Raw genomic sequence first — 20,474 nt, 5'->3', positions numbered from 1 at the left:
TGGTAGTAGGAGATTTTCAAATATTGTCAGGTTATTCGTAACCCGGGAATGTTTGTCTTTCTTTTTAAAAAAAAAAAATTAAAGATGTCCACTGACTCGGTATAAATATTTCCCTCCATAAGTAATCTGGGAAATGAGGAAAACATATGATAGTATGTTAGAATTGACTGAATTATTCACTTTGGTGTAGTTAAACCGAGTTAAACCGAATGTTATGTGATCGACGTGAAATGGGAATTATTCACTTTGGCGTAGTTAAACCGAATGTTATGTTAGCGACGCGAAATGGGAATTATTCACTTTGGCGTAATTAAACCGAATGTTATGTTAGCGACGCGAAATGGGTATTATTCACTTTGGCGTAAAAGTAAAGTAGGCACAAGAATATAGATATCCATAGTTAACTGCTTTTCTACACACTTTTCTGTACTGTTCCAATATTGTGCTGATTGTCAGCGCAAAGATAGTTTTTGACAGCCTGCACAGCTGATAATAACTTCCTAGCGACATTTTTTTTTTCAAATTCAACCTAAAAAATTCCAACTTCCGACGCGATTTACTTGAAAACGAAAGATTAAATCAATGAGTAATACCTACCATAAATTCACTACTTGTTTCTGAACATGGATCGTGTATGAAAAAGTTATACCTACCATAAAATCAATATAATTCAGTAGATCTTTAAATTTTCAGATATCTGATTCAGCATGTTCAAAAAAAATCTTACTTCGGACGCGATTTATCAAATCATTGACATTTTAATCAAAAAAGTTATACCATAAAATCATTACAAGTTTCTAGACACCGCATAAAAATAAGACAAATAGATTTCAAATTACAGATTTACAAAAAAATTGAGAAAATATAAAAACATTAAAGGTTCAAGGTGATCGATATTTTTTTCAGATGTCTGATTCAGCCTGTCCAAAAAAATTACAACTTTGGAAGCGATTTACTCGAAAACGAAAGCTTAAATCAAAAAATGTCATACCACAAAATGACTGCGAGTTTCTGGACACCGTGTAAAAACAAAACAAATAGATTTTAATTTACAAATTTAGAAGAATTAAACAAATGTAAAAATATGAAAGGTTCAAGGTAATTGATATTTGGATACTTTGTTAAGATATCTGTTTCAGCCATTATGTTAATGTTGATCAACAATGTAGCCGTAGCGGGTTACTGTCTCTATAAGTAAATCTGCTAACTGACGCAACATTTTGGAAGAATATCGATTTGAAAATTACGTTTGTTTGTAGGTACTGACGGCACTGCCTAATTAAATAATTTAGTATTACATATTATAAATATATACATTTTAGTGCATAACTCTTTTGATAGTACATTCAACTTGGAATGCCATTTTAGTCATACATAGTTCAGGATACCACACGACAGAACAAATTTTCTAGCACAGCATAGCATGACAAGAGACAATGAAATATCTTTAAAAAATCTTTTTTGTACACCTATCTTCCCAAATTTTAAGAATGCCAATAGTGAGGGACCACAGGAAATTTGGCTTGTCTAAAAATGTTCTAAAAAATATTCATGAAAATGGAATATTATCTAATTGAAGTCGAGATGCATGCATCTAGATGCCTCGGCGACCACACTTGGTCCGCGGCCGAATCTTTGCCATGCCTGGTTTACTATTGTCCCGGCTCTTTTTCTGGGCCTAAAAACTGTCACTAAAAGCATCGTCAATAAAAATTTCTGTTGGATGGATTTTTTGATTCCATGTAATTTCTTATATAATATTTGCACAGATCCATGAAAAATCACGGGGTAAACCAAATTCTTGAAAAATAAAATCTAATTTTGAAAGTAATTTTCTGTTAAAATATTATATTATATCAAGCTCAGTACCTACTAGCCTGAATTACTTACGCAATCAGTTCTACATTTGAAAACGTAAACCTAAATTCAAAACAAATTTGAGTCATTAAACCAGATTTCACGTAGGACTAACATATAACACAGACAACCGAAATTAGTACGTTGATGGTAAGTTTTTAGATTTTCACGGCCAAAAGCATTTTTGTTGTTTGTTTTTCACATCTTCGGATCTACCGGATCTGCCCTGATGATGGACACTGCAACGCTGTCCGAAACGTCGGCTAAAGAAGGAGTTAGCGCAACACGGCATAACACCCCAAAAACAAACAACAAAAATAGTACGTTGATGATTTGTATTTTACTGTTTATTTTTTAAGTTGAGAATTTCTTGTGATTACATTTTGTTAATAAATAGGTACTTATAGTTCCGTTGCAACGTTTTTTCCTTCTAATAAACGACGCGTGTAACGGAAAGAGAGTTTACATCGGAGTTCTCAGCGACCATACTGTCTGCGTACATATTTCCTTCAAGGTCTGACCTTTACCATGACATTTAAAATTAATCTAATTTTAGATTGTTCAACCAATCTATCTATATAAATAAAAATTATGTTCGTTTGTTCAAAATCTTAAATCTCCGAAAATTCTTCACCGATTGCTTTGAAATTTTTACATAACGTTGTATTCGAATACGCGTGTGTTGTATATTATATAATTTTCACCTGTGACAGGTAAAACATTGCTTTTTTGAAAAACATAGTAATCTGTTGGAAAAATATGCTTGTGGTTTAACAGCGTCATTGTTTTTTTTATAACTGCACAAAAAAACTGCGCCACAGCAAAGTTTGGCGGGGTACAACTAGTAAAAATATATAAAACTTTTCGAAAAATAATAATAATAATTGGATGACTTGTATATCGCCGTTTTTGTGCAAAATCACCTCAAAGGCGCTGCACAGACTTATAATAATAACCAATATAATGTTTAAAAATCATCTTTGGATTTAAAAAAAAATGCTGTTCAAGTTGAATTTGCGACGTAAAAGATCCAGGTGACCTTACAACGAAGAATGCACCTGGCTATTCCGTACGAGGACAATGGCCACCCATGTCCGTCTATGAGACACCACTAGAGGTGAAGAAAGATATGCAGTGAGTGATATAAGTGTATTAATATAATCAGTACAGTACATACATAGTTTAATTCTTTATCTCCGCGTGTAACCAGACAAGCGACGCGCAGGGCAGAGGTATAAACCGTCAACGCAAGGTGGACTTGCCAACTTGGAATTGTTTTTTAATGAAGATTAAATGAGACGTCCATAAAAACTGGTGCTAAGTTGCGGCGGTAGAAGATGCAATCCCGTGGGAGTGTTTTTATTAAATGGCCCCGACCAAGAGGTAGGTGGAGGAACGTCTTGTAGATATTACGTCAGCGCTTATTATTGCGCTTTCGAGAAATGCGAACGAGTCCGCGGCGGTGCGAGGGACTGACATCGGACATCGGACGTCGGACAGTCCGCTGTTCACGTTACGAGACATGTGAGAAGCATTCTTGGATGTAATTCCACTGGTGTCACTGTAGATGTACCTACATAGATGACGCCCGCCAAGTGCCGCCTTGTAGAGACAAGTCCCTGCGCCTCGCACATAGTTCATTACTCAGCGGACGAGATAACACCGCACTATCAATGGAATTAGGTAAACACGATGGCCGCCACACTTCGCGCAACCAGGCCGCCACGTCGCCGAGCGCTCTCTGAAATAATCATCTGAAAGCGACGTTGTGTAATGTGTAATGTCCGCTGGCTGTCTGCGCGCAGGGAGCACGGAGCACTCAACAGAGCAGGGACACCTTGAACATGAGACTTTACTCTCGACTTATCTGCCAGCCGCGGCCATCGCGCCATCGCCCATCGCCGCCATGTGTGCTACATCGCTACATGACTACATCACTACAAGCACCTATACTCTATATTAGGTGCTGACTGCTGTCGCTATTATACCGTGCTATGCTAGTATGCAGCAGTACCACACGCCACACACAGCGGCACTTCCTCAATGTCGGACAAGCAAGGAGTGGAGACCGGAGACATCCAATATCATGCACACATTGTGTTATTCGGTAACATAATGCCAAACGCTTAACATGGTTTACGCAGGAACGATTGAAACTCTGCGGGATTCGAATTCATTGCTAAATCCTAATCACATTACGTGTATAATGTTATCGAAACTTATGACTGGGCTATGAATTTCAATCAAAAGATGGATATGGTATCATTGTATTTCAATATTTATTTGTTGCTTACACACAAGCCGAATGTCAGACGGGTAAGTAGTACCTATCTAGTCGTCAGTGAAGACCGCTCTTGATTTCGATGATACCGCAACCACGCGCACAATCACACAAACACGGTACTATATTATTTACACAGTGCGATACTCGATGACGACGGAAAGATAACAAGTGCGAAGAAATAACAAATCGTGGCTTCTGATAAACCGAAGAATTGAACATAAATATTATATAGCTCATTAACCTAGCTATTTGGTTTTCTGTATGACCGTGCAGGCACATCGTGGCTTGTTCAAGTCAACTCTAGTTCTACAAATCCGAAGGCCTTCCCTGCTACACGAAAATACAGTACAGGGTGACGCAAACTCTACAATACTCGGGAAGGAGAGTAAGTTCTAGGGAAGAAAAAGTTACGAAGGGTGGGTAGGTATCTGGGGGCCAATGTGTCCAGGAGTGACGAACGAATGAATCCATCTCTCCCACTGCGGTGCAAGGCGATGGGTTGAGAGAGAGTCCGGCTGGAGAGGTCAAAAGGTCACCAAACGTAGAAAATCACTTGGGGTGACCAATGGCACGGATGTTGATTATTAAATAAATAATTCCCGGGGCGGCGGTACCTAAACCCGCCTCCCAAATTGAAAAATGTATTATATTAGACACGAGAGAAAACGCGCGAGCCGAGCCAAGAATTACGGGAAACGAACGCAGCAACCACAAGCGGCGTTTCGCGTCATTTGCGGTTGCTTTCCCATAAGTCGTGGTTCGGCTGGCGTGTTTATACGCACCCTTATAGTACTTATTTACCTACTGTGCACTGTGCAGGTGTATGTGTAGGTACTGTACTATACAGCGTAGGTACTACGTGTACGTGTAGGTTGCCTCGTAGAAGCTTGGATGTCACGCGGAGGTCACGACACATGGACCGTTGCAAAGCCCAACTCAACAGGGTAAATCAGTTCTCAAGCTAATACTATGCTGATTTGCTGATCTGCGATTGCACTATGTAAATAGTCGGCATCGCGCGGTCCGCTAATGTTCATTTCCGTCAATCTACCCCAATATTCCTCGCTGTACTTCCTTTGATGCTTTGTTAGAGTTCCTGCCTTGTAGATGACCTCACACTACTTATGACTTAGAAACCAATACTCATACTTATTATCTATGTATTCATACAACTACATAGCAAGTTCCTTGGTGCAATCTCTAAATAGTACAAAACAAAGTCGCTATCCGCGTCTGTTTGTTTGTGCGCAAAGGGATTTTGATAGGGTTTTCACCATCATTTAGAGATTTTCTTCCAGAAGGTTTGTATAACATGCATATTATATTTATAGAAAGTAGAGAAAAGTCGATGTTTTGTAATCAAGTCGTAATTTTTTTTTTTCGGAACTTACATTTCTTACGCTGGCTAAACCTTATGAGACACATCAAAATAGTGAACTACGAAATTGAATATCTTAAAAAGGCCTACAGAAAAAATATATATTGGTATATTATGTATATCTTGTAAGGATAACCCCCAGCACCGCCAGTTATATGTCAGCTAGTTTTAAATATTTTACAAAAGAGCGATGGTCAACAACTGATAGCATCATATGATTGATAGTTGGTCGGTTACTAGCCATGTACTCCATTATTAAACGTTTTCCGCTTATAATGATGGTAGTAGGCTGTAGGAGGAATTAAATATTTTAGGATTAACCAGGGAATTTTTTTATTTATTTTTTGCCACAGCGGAGCGACCAGAGAAATAGAAATAGATAGTATGTATATTGTCTATTTCATGTCAATAGATCGGTGCAGACCCGCGAAAAATCACGGGATATTTTGATTGTGGGATTTGTAAAGCAATATTTATGGAAAATATATTCCATTTCAAAAGAAGAAATTTACCCTTCGAATGTTAGTAAACTTAGAAAACTACGATATCTATCTAATGAAATTATAAAAATACAAAACATGTATATATTTTTTATAGTAAACCACATCTGCTCCAACCCGTCTGGAGCCAGTGAGACTACGACATCCCCAAATGGGGTATGCTAAGACACCAAGTACGGCTAAAGTCATTTCAATTCTGAATGTTTGTCTTGCACCAGTGCGATACTGAGAGCATTCATTCCACTCTGTTATATGTTAATAATTAATAATCAATAATTCATAATATCAAAACACAGGTAAAACCGTTAGGCACGACTATGTGACATGTTATAGGACTACCATAAGACAAGACTCACTTTTTGAATTTGAAGCCGTGAATAATAATAATGATTGTCTTACGATGTTAGAGGTCAAGCAGCAATTGAACGTCTATTGACGTTAATACGTCTAGGAGTCGCGTGTACCATGTCCCTAGTGCGATATCAGTATCTCGTATGTGCTCTGGTATGTGGCGGTTGCCAGCAGTGATGGTATGCTGAAAAAATAAAATCTCCCCAGCCTTTTTGCCAAAACACCCCAAATTTTACAAAAAAATTATTGAGAGATTTATGTCCGTCAAGTTGCTCTCTGGTAGGAGCCCTGGCAATATATACCTAGTGATATCATTATTAAGAAATACTGACCGGACCATAGTCACATAGCTCAATTAGTTTATGAAATCATTGGAAATCACCTTACCATCATAAAATCTTTCATAAACACAAATCACACCCGGCAATCTACGTTTCTACACATCGCTCAAAATCCCCAGATTTCTTTTCACATTTTTCCAAAAAAAACTCCCTTTCTCCCTTTGATATTCAAAATAACCCCAGATCTGGGGACTTCTCCCCAGACATACCATCACTGGTTCCAAGTTCCGATGGTGGCATACATCAATGGATGCTCAAAGCCGGAATGCAGCGGCGAATGAATAAGAAGGAAGGTATGCCATCGGCACCGGTCGCGGTCACCCGAATTAAACTAGGTAGGTACCGATCAGTGTTCCTTAGCTCAGATCAGAATTCTACCACCTAACTAACGTGTAATTTTCGCCGAATTATGAGCTGGTGGTCAGGGCAAATACACGCCACAGTACCTAACTTGCAAAATATGGTCCATTTCTTTCAGATGCACGCGACGCTTATGAGAAAGAGGGAGAGGTTGCAAGGAGAAAACAGGTCAAATTATTCGTTTTCGCATTCATATAAAGAATGAATTCAAAGAGTTCCTAACAAAGCGAAAGTTTTATGAGGACGGATACAAGTACTCATTTTTATGAGGAAAAGAACACTTGTTCTCGATATATTCTGAATGACTAAAATTTTATCTGAATGTTGGCATGCTGTCACATTTTTACCAGGATCATTTATCTCCGTGTATAAGTTACAAGGCTATCCCTTTAAAATCTTATATATAAACAAGAAAATGTATACCTATTCACCTATAAACACTTTAATAGTAAGTTCTGGCGTAATTAAATATGTAATTTTTTAAAATTAATTAACAAAATTAAAGAAATCTGCTCGCAACGTCATTTGCTCCAGGAGCGTTGAAATATGATATTTTACACTAAAACAAATAGGATATAAGTGTGAACAAGGTTGTTGGAACTTGGGCGAAACCGGGTAGTAACTGAAACATTAATATTGATTTAATATTCACTATTAACGTAGGTCGAGTCTCTAACATATTACTAATATGACTAGTAAGTAGCTTCAAGCTACTTACTAGTAATAACTAGGTAAGCTTGAAACTTACTAGGTAAGCTTGAACTTACAACTTTCTTTGCCGTAGTATACAGGGTGCAGAAAATCAGACAGTGCTGTTTTGAAGGGCTATTAAAAAAACCGTGCAATTTACAGAAATGGGGTTCCCGTTTTATAAAGTTAAGGCCCAATCACTCCACATTTAGAAATCGCAAACCACACGGTCACCTTTTCTGGAGTGAAGAGGTCTCTCGTGAAGTTGCCTTGGGTTATTTTCATCCCAGTACTGAAATTTTGTTTATTCACCTTTCCACAGAGATAGAAGTGGGCCTAGTCACTAACGAAAGAACGGCCATTTTCAAGAAATGTGTGGACGGCGAATCCCCGTTTTTTTTTGACCAAACCATAGTGACGTCAGAAAACTGCACGACCCTCCTGACACACTGAAACCCCTCCCAGGTTCCTACCCCCCCACACGGGATTTACTGGCCCTTCAAGCCTGCTGCACATTTGTACAAGAAGATGTGCTACAAACTTCGAACCACTCTTGATATTAATGTTGGCTTTTTTGACACTACGCAAATCGATCAACTGATTAACACTCTTCAAGTTACATGATTATCTCAACTGATTCAACGCTTTAGGATTCTTCAAAATAATATAAAATGAACAGCATAAAGTTTAAATGCCTGTACTACAAAATATATTTTAAAATATTCTGACCTTTTGAATTATTGATATTGGTCCATCTAAGTTGAAACCTAGGCCGATCTAGACATCTCAAGAATAAAGAAAATCAGATGATATTAAATGTATGAAGAACGAAAAGAAGAATTATTTCACAGAAGGTTTGTCCAATAATAAACACGTCACTCTTTTGCAGACTGGCTTGGAAACAAAATCTAAATATGTTATCAATAATTCGTCTGCTTGATGCATACAATAAATAACTACTTTATAAAGTGGATATTGGTCTTAGGATCTTGACTTTTCATGTTCAAAATACAACGCTAAAGGCAGTTATGTCATTCAGCGGGTTTCCGGAAATCATTTGTTAAAAAAAATTGGCCGGAAATCTGTTTATGAAATAAATTTTGGTTGCCAACGATATTTATTTTAAACAATTGGTAGGTAATAAAATATTTACGACAAATGAAAGATAAATATTATGTAGATAGAAAAGTTTAATTAGTGCAAATTAAGAATAAAAATCTGGCTGAAAGAGTTGAATGAAAAAACTCTGCAAAACGACATAAGATAATGATAGTTAAATGTTACAAATACTAATTACCAATAGAAATTCCCCTTCTTTGGAACTGAGAACTTCTGGGGTCCGAATGGGAAGTTTTTCATGAATGTATTTTAAATAATTAATAATTTATTTGTATCCTGGATTTTCATTGTTCATTTAATGCCCCCTAATGTCCTAATCAGCTATTTCTATGTAGAAATGACAATACAATATGACATGATGGAAAAAAATACTATTTGAGGATTTATTTGTTAGAAATCAGTTGTTGTGATAATTTAATGACACCACTGGTTAGTGGCATCACTAAATCGTATGGAATAAAGTCGCTATCCGCGTCTGTCTGTTTGTGCGCTTAGTTCTTCTAAACTACGGAACATTTAGAGAATTTCTTCCGTAAGGTTTACATATACATTACATGCATATTATGTTTATAGAAAGTAGAGAAAAGTCGATGTTTTATAATCATGTCGTGTAAATATATTTTCGAGCACTACATTGTTAACGCTGGCTAAACCTTATTAAAAATAATGTTCTACTGATTTATATATCTTAAAAAGGCCTACAGAAAAATCCACGATGGTATAAGTCTATGTCATAGGGAAAACCCCCAGCAACGAGCTGGTACACTTTAGCTAGTTTGCAAATAATACGATAATGATTATTACTGTCAAAAGAAATAATACAAATACCTGCCAATAATCTTATATTTACTTAGACATTTATTATGTATTGTTCCCATTGAACGACCTTTTGTCCGACTCTAAACCAATAAATTCATCTTAAAAGCATTTGCAAGTAGTCAAGACAGATACACTAAGAAATAATCCCCCGGTTGTCGACAATGATATGAAATTTGAAGAAAAGTGTTTTGCTGATGATTTATTTGTATTCTTGACTAGCAAGCCGAAGGTCGCGATACTTATAGTATCGCTCTGGTGTAAGACCACCACTCAGAATTGAAACGTTGCTTGAAATGGCTTTAGCCGTGTTTGGTGACCAGATCTGAATATCCAGGCATTCCTCACAAACTTCAGCCTCACAATATACCCCAATTAAGGATGCCATAGTCTCACTGGCTCCAGACGATTGGCAGCAACGGGGACTCTTGTGTGGTATTAATGTAAACAAAATACTATGTCCGTAACAGTAACGATAAATAAAATAATAAAAAGAGTATTTTAAATTGGGCAGGCGAGGCTTGTCAAAATCATATCACCAAGCAATAGCTAAACTTAGACTTCAAGATCTTAATTAAGGCGATGCCATACGTAGCAATGCAAAATCATGTGTTTTTGGTTTGAAAATGTGGTCGCCTAGAAAATTTTCAGATGCTTTGAAATCGAGTATTTTTTAGATAAGTCTTTTTATAAGCCCAGAAAAAAATAATGTAAAGGCCTATGAAAACTGCTTTAAAGTTCAAAATCTCCTACTTACGAACCCATTTTCGGTAATGATTTTATTGTATAATGTGGCAAATTAAGTTATTTATAAAATGATCGAATTTTTTTTAAATATTTATGCCTAAACATCCACAAAATAAAATAAAAGGCACTTTTTGGTCATGTTTTTTTCTTGCATAAATCAAAACAGACGGATTAAGCGGGAATTTAAACCTTATCGCCATCTACGTAAGGGTTGTTATTGATAGCGGCTCAATTTAAAATATCACACGATGTAGTGCATCGCCTTAAGGGTCTTTCCATCTTTTTCAAACTCATATCAGACGCAGCCTTTCTATTAGAGAAATATTTGGCGATACGCATTCAGAAAAGCTATAAAAGCACGTTATAAATATATGTTATATAATAATATTACCGTTGTTTGTAGGGAAAGAAGACAAGGGACAAATATAACAGACAGTGTGTTCTTGTGTTATCAATTAAAAATAACGGCGATAGAATCAACATAATATTATAGTTATCGTAATCGTTGAAACCACAACACTCGAAGAACTAAAAAAGTTCGAACCATCACAACATGAGATATGGTTCACATATTATAATAATATATTACTTAAATCGCCAATAAATAATATTCTACGTCGGTTATGATTGGAATTCAGGGTGGAATTTAAAGGGTTTAAGATTCGAGAAAATTGAACATATTATTTAAAAAGTTAATAAAAAAACTTAATAATCATGCAAAGAATGAGAAATCAATGAATAAAGAACTTAACTAAGTGTCCCCTTATTAAAAGGCATAATACGAATCCTAGCCTATATATCGAATAGAATATTGACAGTTCAGCAAATATCGTTTGACGCATCTCACAAAATAATAAAACTCCTCAATGACGTTCTTAGGCTTACATGTACCTCATATTTATAATCCGTAATAAAATATATGTGTATAACCGTTTATGCAAAACATGAAACATGATAGTGTTTAATTTTTGGGTTACTATGCCGTTTGCGTTTCCTACTTCTTAGAGAGCGTTACAAAGCCCATCGTCATGGCAAATGATCTATAATTTCTTTAAATATTCGTACGTTCTACAAATGCATTGTATTAGATGCATTTTAATGTAAAATGTAAACTCCCCGTGGCGTACAGATTATATTAAATGTGATAATGGTGATAGAAATAATACCCTACATCATAAAAAGGAAGAAAACAAAGCAATGAAGCGTATTGTACCGTACCTACAAAGCATTATCGAATAGAAAAGTGGATCATACCGAAGCACGTAGATGTGTTTGTTGAGAAGGCAGGCGGTGGGTGGGAAGGTGGCGCGCGGGGCAGATAAGGCGGGATGCGAGCTGGTTGCTGGTTGCTTGGCGCGTTGCTTGGTAGCCCGGTGATAAGTGATAAGGTGATAAGGGACGCGGTAAGCAGCAGCGACTCTTGCTAGGTGCCGGCGCGGGCGGCCGCCTCGCGACTCCGGATCGAACAGCGCCGACGGCAGCTATGGCGGAGGCCGCCCAAGGCCGCGGTCCGCGCGCCGCCGTACTGCGCCAGCCTGGCTAACTAACCAGCCAACCGAAATACCTCACCGCGGAGGAATTCATTCCTCCCGAGTCAATCCAGACTCCTATTCACTCCATTCTTACGATTATAACAGAACATTGAAGAAAAATAACACACATAACCTAACTTCACTGTTCTGTTTTTTTTCCCGGTTACCACAATATACAATACCCCAGCTTTTCATGGACTGGATTAGGTGTTCCTTTTTCATTTTTTTATGTGATACCAGAGTCACTACTGCACGGAGCCATTACCTATATAATATACCATTACCTCATCCCGTGACATCTCATGGAGAATAATTGTGTTATTTTAATGTGAACTGTTGTAATTTCTCTTTTTATACCCTATATTATTTTTAGTAAGTAAGTTTTATTTGTCTTATTTTACTATTACTAATTGTTATCACTACATAGTAAAAGATAAATCGTAAACTATGCTTTCTGTGAACATTTTTAACTGAATGCCCGTGTAATAATGGCAATATGATGTATTTCCAAAAAGCTAGTTTTTAGATAAATGCCTTAAGGCCCAGTAGTAAGCGTTCAAAAATGGTTTGAAAGGGAGATATGTAATAATATATTATAAGCTTTTTTTAATAATAATAACATATTATATTATTATTAAAAAAAGATAATAATTAAACGAAAATGGTGAAAATATTTAATAAAACACGACTCGTTTGAAATAGAGCAAAAATCTCTCGTTAAATGCTTTCGTTGCATTAAAAGATACACTATTTTTGTACGCCTATAACATATAAAATAACAGAACAAAGCGTGTTTTTAATAATTTTCGGAACATACTTTGCTATTTTTTCTTTCGAGGGAATTTCATATAGTTAACGTTCCGGCATAACAAATGTATAGATATTCTGTTAAAAAATAACAGTTATGTTTTTTTAAATTAAAAGCTCAAAGATTTGACATTTGATTTCCTCGCAAACTAAGAACAATAACAATTTAAAATTTGATGAAAGATTAGATTGACCCTTTATTTAAAATGTTGTTAAAAATATATACAAATATATTATATATTTCTTTTTTTTAACATTTCATTTTAACTCACAATCAAACCTTTCATCAAATTTCAAATTGTTCCTACCGAGGAAAATAACTAAAGTGTAAAAAATTAATTTATTTAAAAACTATCTTTCTGTAGATACAGCATATAGACACATATCGAGATGCGCACGTGGCAATTTTATATGAGGCCAATACGCTGCAGCTCAAACATTCTGTCTCCCGGGCGGCGTCGACGTTGTAATGCTAAAACGGGATATTTGTGGGGTTGTCATGGCATAATGCTGTATTTGAAGTTGGTTTTAATGTTCTGTCAATACATAGTGTCCTTTTTGCAGTTACAGCATTGTGTAATCTTCAATTCCTTGGGAAGTAACCACAATAAATAAATAAAAGAGTTCATATGTGATGTAACGCGATGAATGGAATTTTTTGAGCACTGTAAAGCCAAAATGATGTATGCGAAGGTACGGCATATTGCCATAACACGGGCGTCAATTATTAACACTTACGCACTTCCCAAGGCTGATTGTATAACTATATCATGTTAATATTCTGTAAATGTTCCATAACAATTACTTTATATCACGTTTCAAGAGTTTGTTGAAATTCCATACTTATGAGTTGCCCGGTTATCTTATAATGTATATTATGTAAAGGGGAAACATTTAAACGCCTTTTGATTGCTTTCGCCGCTCTTTTGTGCCCCCTGTTGCCCCTGAGGTCACGCTGCCCCCCCGGATCTCACCAGCGTCTCAGAGAGGGGGGGGTTATATCTGTCTCGACACACACTCCTTAATTCATTTACATTCATGCATCATATCATACACACCCTTCTGTGTTCTTCTGACCCGACTCTTGATTCATTTGATCGTGCCATGTCTTTCTCTGGTTTCCCCGACTTCTACCATTCCCTTCTTGATGCAGGAGACGAGGGCCCGAATCCAACGCCACTAACTATGACATCTTCACTGTGCTAACCCTGCGAATAACGTTTGGCAACCTCGGCGGCAGCTCTGTTAGGACCTTGGCTCTGGGCCCAAAGGTCGTGGGTTGAAATCCCGGCATTGCGCAAATAAAATAAAATAAAGTAGATCGACATGAGATTTCTTTATTTACGTTATTTTTTACAATACGTAAATCTTCATTCAACCTCACAACACCAAACAAACGAGTGAACGAAATAGGGAACGTGTTAAAATACTGCAGCATTGTATCCTCTCTGAGTAAGAGTAATTATATCATAAACCGATAATGAATTGAAAAGAGAGGCACATACATAAACAAAACTACGTGTCAACCAATCCACCCCATTCCACAATTTAATGCGTCGTGTTAATAAAAGAAACAAAGGGAGATTTTGGCACGGAAGCGTGCGGACTGTCGCTGGGCTACGACCAAACTGCAGGGGCTACCAAAGCAGCGGAGCAAATGAAAGTTATGCGTTTGATGTAGGTATAAACAAAGGCGCGTCACTGTTCGAAAATGCGTTTTGCAATATAATGTATGAATGATGTTGGCGCTAGTGTTGAGTACCTCATACAAGATGAACTACAAATGTCCCATACAAAGAATACCTCACAAAATGTATTTGTCCCAACTCGATAGACATTGTATTACTACAAATGAGGTGGTGACGTTGTTGATGTATTGGAACTACATCGGTTCATTTCGTGTATGGGACATTTTTGTATCGGAGCCGTGAGATGGTGAGGTGAGATGAGCCGTGAGATGTATTGGCAATACATGACTATATTTCGTGGACGCGCCATTATGCGAGGGGGTATTTTTTATTGATATTTTATTGTTATGTAAACACTGCGCAATAGTCCCAACTGCTTCCAACAGCTTGGAGCTAGTTGAGGGACTCAGCGACTGACTACAGTATGAGTAACTCATAAAATAGTAATATATTCATTCAGTGCATTCGTATGACTATTTCCCTCTCGGATATGAAAATATCGTGACACCTCACCTCATTTGAGGTGGGACACATTTCAGTATTTGAGTACCTCATACAAACTCATCCTGTGTGTCATAGTAGGGGCTACATTTGTGCGCGCGGTTTAATACTAATAATATTATTATCCATGTAAGAGAGAATAATATACAGGGTTTTCCAATAAGAGGTGTTATTTTGAATAGCCCGCTATTTCGGTAGATGTTATTTTTTTGACATTTGACAAGTAGAAACTACGCCATTAATAAAAATGGAAAGATACATGCTTCAACAACGCATTGAAATTATAAAATTCACTTGAGCGAATCAAATGCAAATCATTTTGAGTGATGAGGGCCATTTCCACCTCAGTGGCTTCGTCAACAAGTAAAATTGTCGCATCTGGGGCTCGGAAAACCCAAAAGTTATTGTTGAAAAGCCTCTCTATCCTCAACGTGTGACTGTTTGGTGCGGTTTATGGTCCGGCGGAGTCATTGGACCTTACTTTTGAGAAAATGAGGCTGGAGCAACAGTTACGGTGAATGGATTGCGCTATCGAGAGATGATTAATGATTTTTTATGGCCGGAATTGGATGGTATTGATCTGGACAACGTTTACTTTCAACAAGATGGCGCTACGTGCCACACAAGCAACGAAACTGTTGATCTTTTACGATTGAATATCAAAATAACACCTCTTATTGGAAAACCCTGTATTTTCACACATATTTCCATTTATATTTTAGAATTATGACATCGGTTTAGGTCATTCGCGCTATCAATGAATATAGGTAGGTATTTCGTTCTATAGATTTGATTGATCGAGCTAGATAGGTAATTACAAGATAATAAAATTCTAAGAAAAGTGGGTTCGTGAAATAGGTATATCATCAGGAAAATGTTTCATTTCACTTCTTAACACTTGATTGATAGATAAAAGAAACAAAGAAGATTAGTATTACCGTACCAAAGTGTCGACAACACAACTAGTCCACCTATACCATTGCAAACTCATCCCCATACTCATACCAAACGCAAAACATCTAATGGCGTCATTTTTATAGTTCGTGCAGTTTAGTCGTAATGGTCATACGCTTCCATATTATACAGGGTGTATCGGCACTAACCCGACAAACTTTAACCAGCTATTCCTTAGCACATTTGGAGTAAAAATGTTATGGGCACTTTGCTGTCCGGTATCATTTTTTTTTCAATTAAAACAAAAAAAATAAAAATTTCCACACTACATCACTGTCATTGGGATTGCTTTTCGTGTTCAACAGCTGTTATAAGCAAGTATGTCGAAAAGCGTCTTCGCTCTTTCGCACACACTATATAATAATAGTTAAAAATGAGACGAATGGTGCCGTGCCATTTCGTTGTGATTGTAAAAGTGCGCCAATATAGGTACACACGTGCATTATTCAACGGAATTCGAATAAAATATTGCCAGATGGGTTTTCAAACTTTGACAAAGGATAAAACAGTGGTGACATGTGGTGAAAATATGAATAGTAAATTTTTTATTAAAAAAAACGTTACCGGACAGCAAAGTGCACATAAGAAATAGCTGGTTAAAGTTTGTCGGGTACGTGCCGATACAACCTGTATATCTCCTTTTATTTCTATCATGTATATTTGAATTCCAGCTTACTATAGGTAAACTGATATGAAATGTTATGTGCTACAAAATGTACAAAACTGCAGTCAAAATATAATCGGATAACTATGACTTCCTTTGCATGTAAGGTATTTGAATCCATGGGTATTGCACGAAAAATAAAATATAATTCATTAGGAATTACGTAGGCACGTGTAATGAAAATGCATTTCAATACACGTGCCTGCAATACATATACATTGAAATACATTTTCATTACACGTGCCTGCACGGAGAAAACTTCGTTAAATTAAAAGACTGGTAAAATAATTCGTTTTCTTGTTAAAAATGGGACTGGAGGCATATAACGAATTATTTCAAAAAATTCATAAAAAACTAATCAGTAAAGCACGAATATGTTATGAGGAAGTCGAAACACGTGTTCTGAAAAATAAAAATATTGTCGCATCTCGTTTATTATATTTATTCAGACAAGGGCACCTGCGTGAACACGTGTTCAGATATATTCAGAATTACTAACATTTTATTGGGAAATGATCATGCAGTCACGTTTTTAACAGTATCTTGATAAAAAACCCTTACTATTTTTTTTAATGCTATAGTTACACCCTTGTGTAGATATTCCAAATCAGAACATCGCGATTTTATTTTATTGAAGTTTAATTTTGACTTATGTGACTTTTTTTTTGTTCTATTAATTAGAGACGGCTGCGTTAATGATTGATACATAATAATAATATAGGTACCTACGCATCTGTGCATAGGTAATTTTCTTCATCCGTTCACAATTTCATTAATTCTCATTAATATAATCTCATTCACAATCTAAATCGGTACTAGATACAATGGCGTATGAAAGGAGGAGGGGGGGAGGTTCTGCCCCCCAATCGGCCTCAGCATTGCGTAGGAAAAAAGAGAATAGTACTTACTCTAAGAATAAATACCTAGAAAATACAACAATATTACCTTTATCATATTTTTTATCAATGTGATATAAATAATAAGCTGTTGTAAATAGAGGTAGGTACCAAAAATCAAATAAATTCTCGCCCCCCCCCCCTCCCACCAGGACCGAACCCCATTAGTTGAGGCAAACTGAAAAGAATTATTATTTCTTTTTCTAACTTTAAAAAAATTCTGTATATCCGCAAGATAGGAAAAAAGAAAAAATCTTTTTATAAAATATGGGCGCCCGGTCATGGTTCTATGGCAACTCAGGAAGGTGGCAATTCAACACACTTGAGAAGGATATAAAGGCATGTGACCTACCAGGTAAGTATTGTACTGTATATTTTCTCCATAAATAGTTAAGTAATAACACTGTAGAAATAAGTTTGTACAGCGCCCTTGAGGTGTTTTTGCACAAAAACGGCGATATAAAAGTCATCCAGGTATTATTATTATTATTATTAAAAGTGATATAAAGTCATTGAAAGTAATTAACAATACATATAAACCTAGCCTAAACTAATTTTTTCATCACCTTCCATAACTTTTCAAAGGCGTATTGAATAAGAAATTCAATACGCCTTTGAAAAGTATTAAGGGTTAAAAAATATATATTCAAATAGATAATCAAACGCTGACATTACTTTTATTATATTATGTAAAATTTATAAATCGTCAATTAAAACACCATCTCATAAAAATAAACCGTTGGGTTGGTAAGACTGAATTAGCTTACTCATCACAACCAGTCTACGTGAGTATATATCTATGGTCTACAACATCCACATCAGAGTTGCCATTTCGTAAAGAATTCCCAAAATTGCCGGGAATTTCTTCTTGGTTTTTTTGCGGGGAGAAAGTCCTTGCGAGGAAAATGCATGTATTATGGGCATTTCTTGATTATTCAAAATTGAAAAATAATATTTAAAATATATGTGAGAACATACTTCGTTTTCGTTTGCAGAAAATTTTCAAAAAAGTCTGTTTTTGAAGCCTGAACTGAAGAGAAAATCTTAATGTGGCTAGATAATAAAAAAATAAATGCTAATCTCTTGTGGGTATTTTATGACATATTCATCGGCAACGTGGTAACTCTGGTCCATATTCACATTTGAATCAATGAAAATGTTAAAGCATCAAAATGCAGGTTTTTAAACACAGATAAATTGATTAGGTGCGGTCATGGATGCATTTTGATTCAATACGATAACATTAGTGACGAGATGCTAATATTTTACCTAGTGTTCTTCGATGTTAAAATCGAGTTATCTTAAGAGTAAAAAACGTCTCGACTCCCATTCAAAATACAGCGCCGATTGAAATAAAAATTGTATTTTTGAACCTGGTGACTGATGACGTCACGGGTCATTTTCGTAGATTTGATGCGTTTTCGGTAGACTAAAAGTTGTAACTATAATAACAACAAAAAATAGACTGCAGTTCCTCATTGCCACTGCCCTGAGTCATTTGGTTACTAACCACTGCAGATCGGTAAGTTACAAGCAACAGTGTGCGTCGAATAAATTAAGAACACTCAGGACGGGTGTTTCACAGAATTTGAACAATTCGTCAAATTTCAAAGTAGATTTTCAAATTCTGTGAAGGTTCTATTTAAGTTCTGTTGTTCTTCAGTTTTAATATAACTTGAATAGAACATTCACAGAACCTGAAAATTAACGTTGAAATTTGATGAATTGTTCAAATTCTGTGAAACAACCCGTTCTTAGGCATTGTGAACTTTTTTTGTTCATTGGCGATCTGCAGTCATATAAAATATTTTTCTATCGACCTTGCTAGCTATCCATATTTTTACATTAGCTCCACACAAGAGGCCCTGAGGAAAATAACTTCCCTCAGGGTCTATATCATTGGATGCTGTGTGGAGGGTATCTTTAAGGAAAGGAAGAGGAAGTTCTGGGAAGGAACATGGTTTGAGGGGTGGGTAGGAATCTGGGGTTCAGTGTTTTCAGGAGCGACGAACGTATGAATTCATCCCTCCAATTGCGGTGGAGGTATGTAGGTATTTATTTACATCATGAGTAGGGAAGAAAGATTACTAATGAAATGTCAAAATATTGACTGTTTCATGCCGAAAGTGCGGAGGGAACAAATTATATACTTTTGAAAATATTCACTTTTGTGAATAGTGCCTAACATAAAAGTGATGTTCTAAAGTTATTGCTTTGTCAAAACAAAAACACTTTACAGTAGATGAGAGTGTACCAAATTAATATATATTTTATTTAATACATTTTCTTTGCAGTTTTACGGCAACTCAAGACAGTGGAAATTCAACACACTTTTGAAGAATAATATAAAGTCATTAATTAACAGACGTACACACCTGTTTAACCTAGGTTTACAGGTCAGTTAATGACTTTAATGACTCTTGAAAACTATTATATAATCTTTAATTAACAGACGTATAAACCTGTTTAACGTAGGTTAATGATTTTATATTACTTTTGAAGAGTAACATAAAGACATTAACTGAGCTTTAAATCTATTTAACATAGTTTTTTTTTCATGACTTTATATCGCCTTTCCAAATGTGAGTTGAAATGACACTGACCTGAGTTGCCCGGTTATATTGTTGTTGATACAATGTGACAAAAACTAACATGTCTTTGTTTTGCTCTTAACTGACCCAAAATTATCCGAAAGGCTTCACAGTAGAGAATAGGCCCAATTATTGTCAAGCCGGTCACTAGACCCGCATCCGCACTCTGCACGGGTTGACTTTGACTAGTTGACCGGTTGCGGGTCGCAGTGGCTACGAGTATGTGGCTAATGAGTCAACGTCTCCACACGTTCCGTATTCTAATCGGCCTCCTTGGTAAAACCCGGCCACGTCACAGGTCACAGGGTTTGTTGCTTCAAATAGATCTCTCCTATTTAGGGTCGAATTCATATATTGATGAGTTGGTTGCAGGTCGCCTTTGCTACATGAGCCAACGT

General features: G+C 36.3%; 1 protein-coding gene across 4 annotated transcripts in view; it reads right to left on the bottom strand.

Annotated features, from left to right (window-relative positions):
- LOC149424439 (uncharacterized) overlaps window positions 1-20,474 on the bottom strand; it is a 101,948-nt gene that overhangs the window by 59,019 nt on the left and 22,455 nt on the right. The window contains exon 1 of one of the 4 annotated variants that reach the window (XM_089651561.1): window positions 11,698-11,786. The exons of the other annotated variants lie outside the window; for them this stretch is intronic. The gene's annotated coding sequence lies outside the window, so the exon portion shown is untranslated. Of the gene's footprint in view, window positions 1-11,697; window positions 11,787-20,474 lie in introns of those variants that run through there. 4 annotated transcript variants of the gene reach the window in all.

This window comes from Hesperophylax consimilis, chromosome 4 (assembly GCF_061612785.1).
Source record: "Hesperophylax consimilis isolate HC1 chromosome 4, BYU_Hcon_1.0, whole genome shotgun sequence".
Lineage (NCBI taxonomy): Eukaryota > Metazoa > Arthropoda > Insecta > Trichoptera > Limnephilidae > Hesperophylax > Hesperophylax consimilis.
The sequence above is the reverse complement of the archived record's forward strand: the minus strand, read 5'-3'. Positions and strand labels throughout refer to the sequence as shown.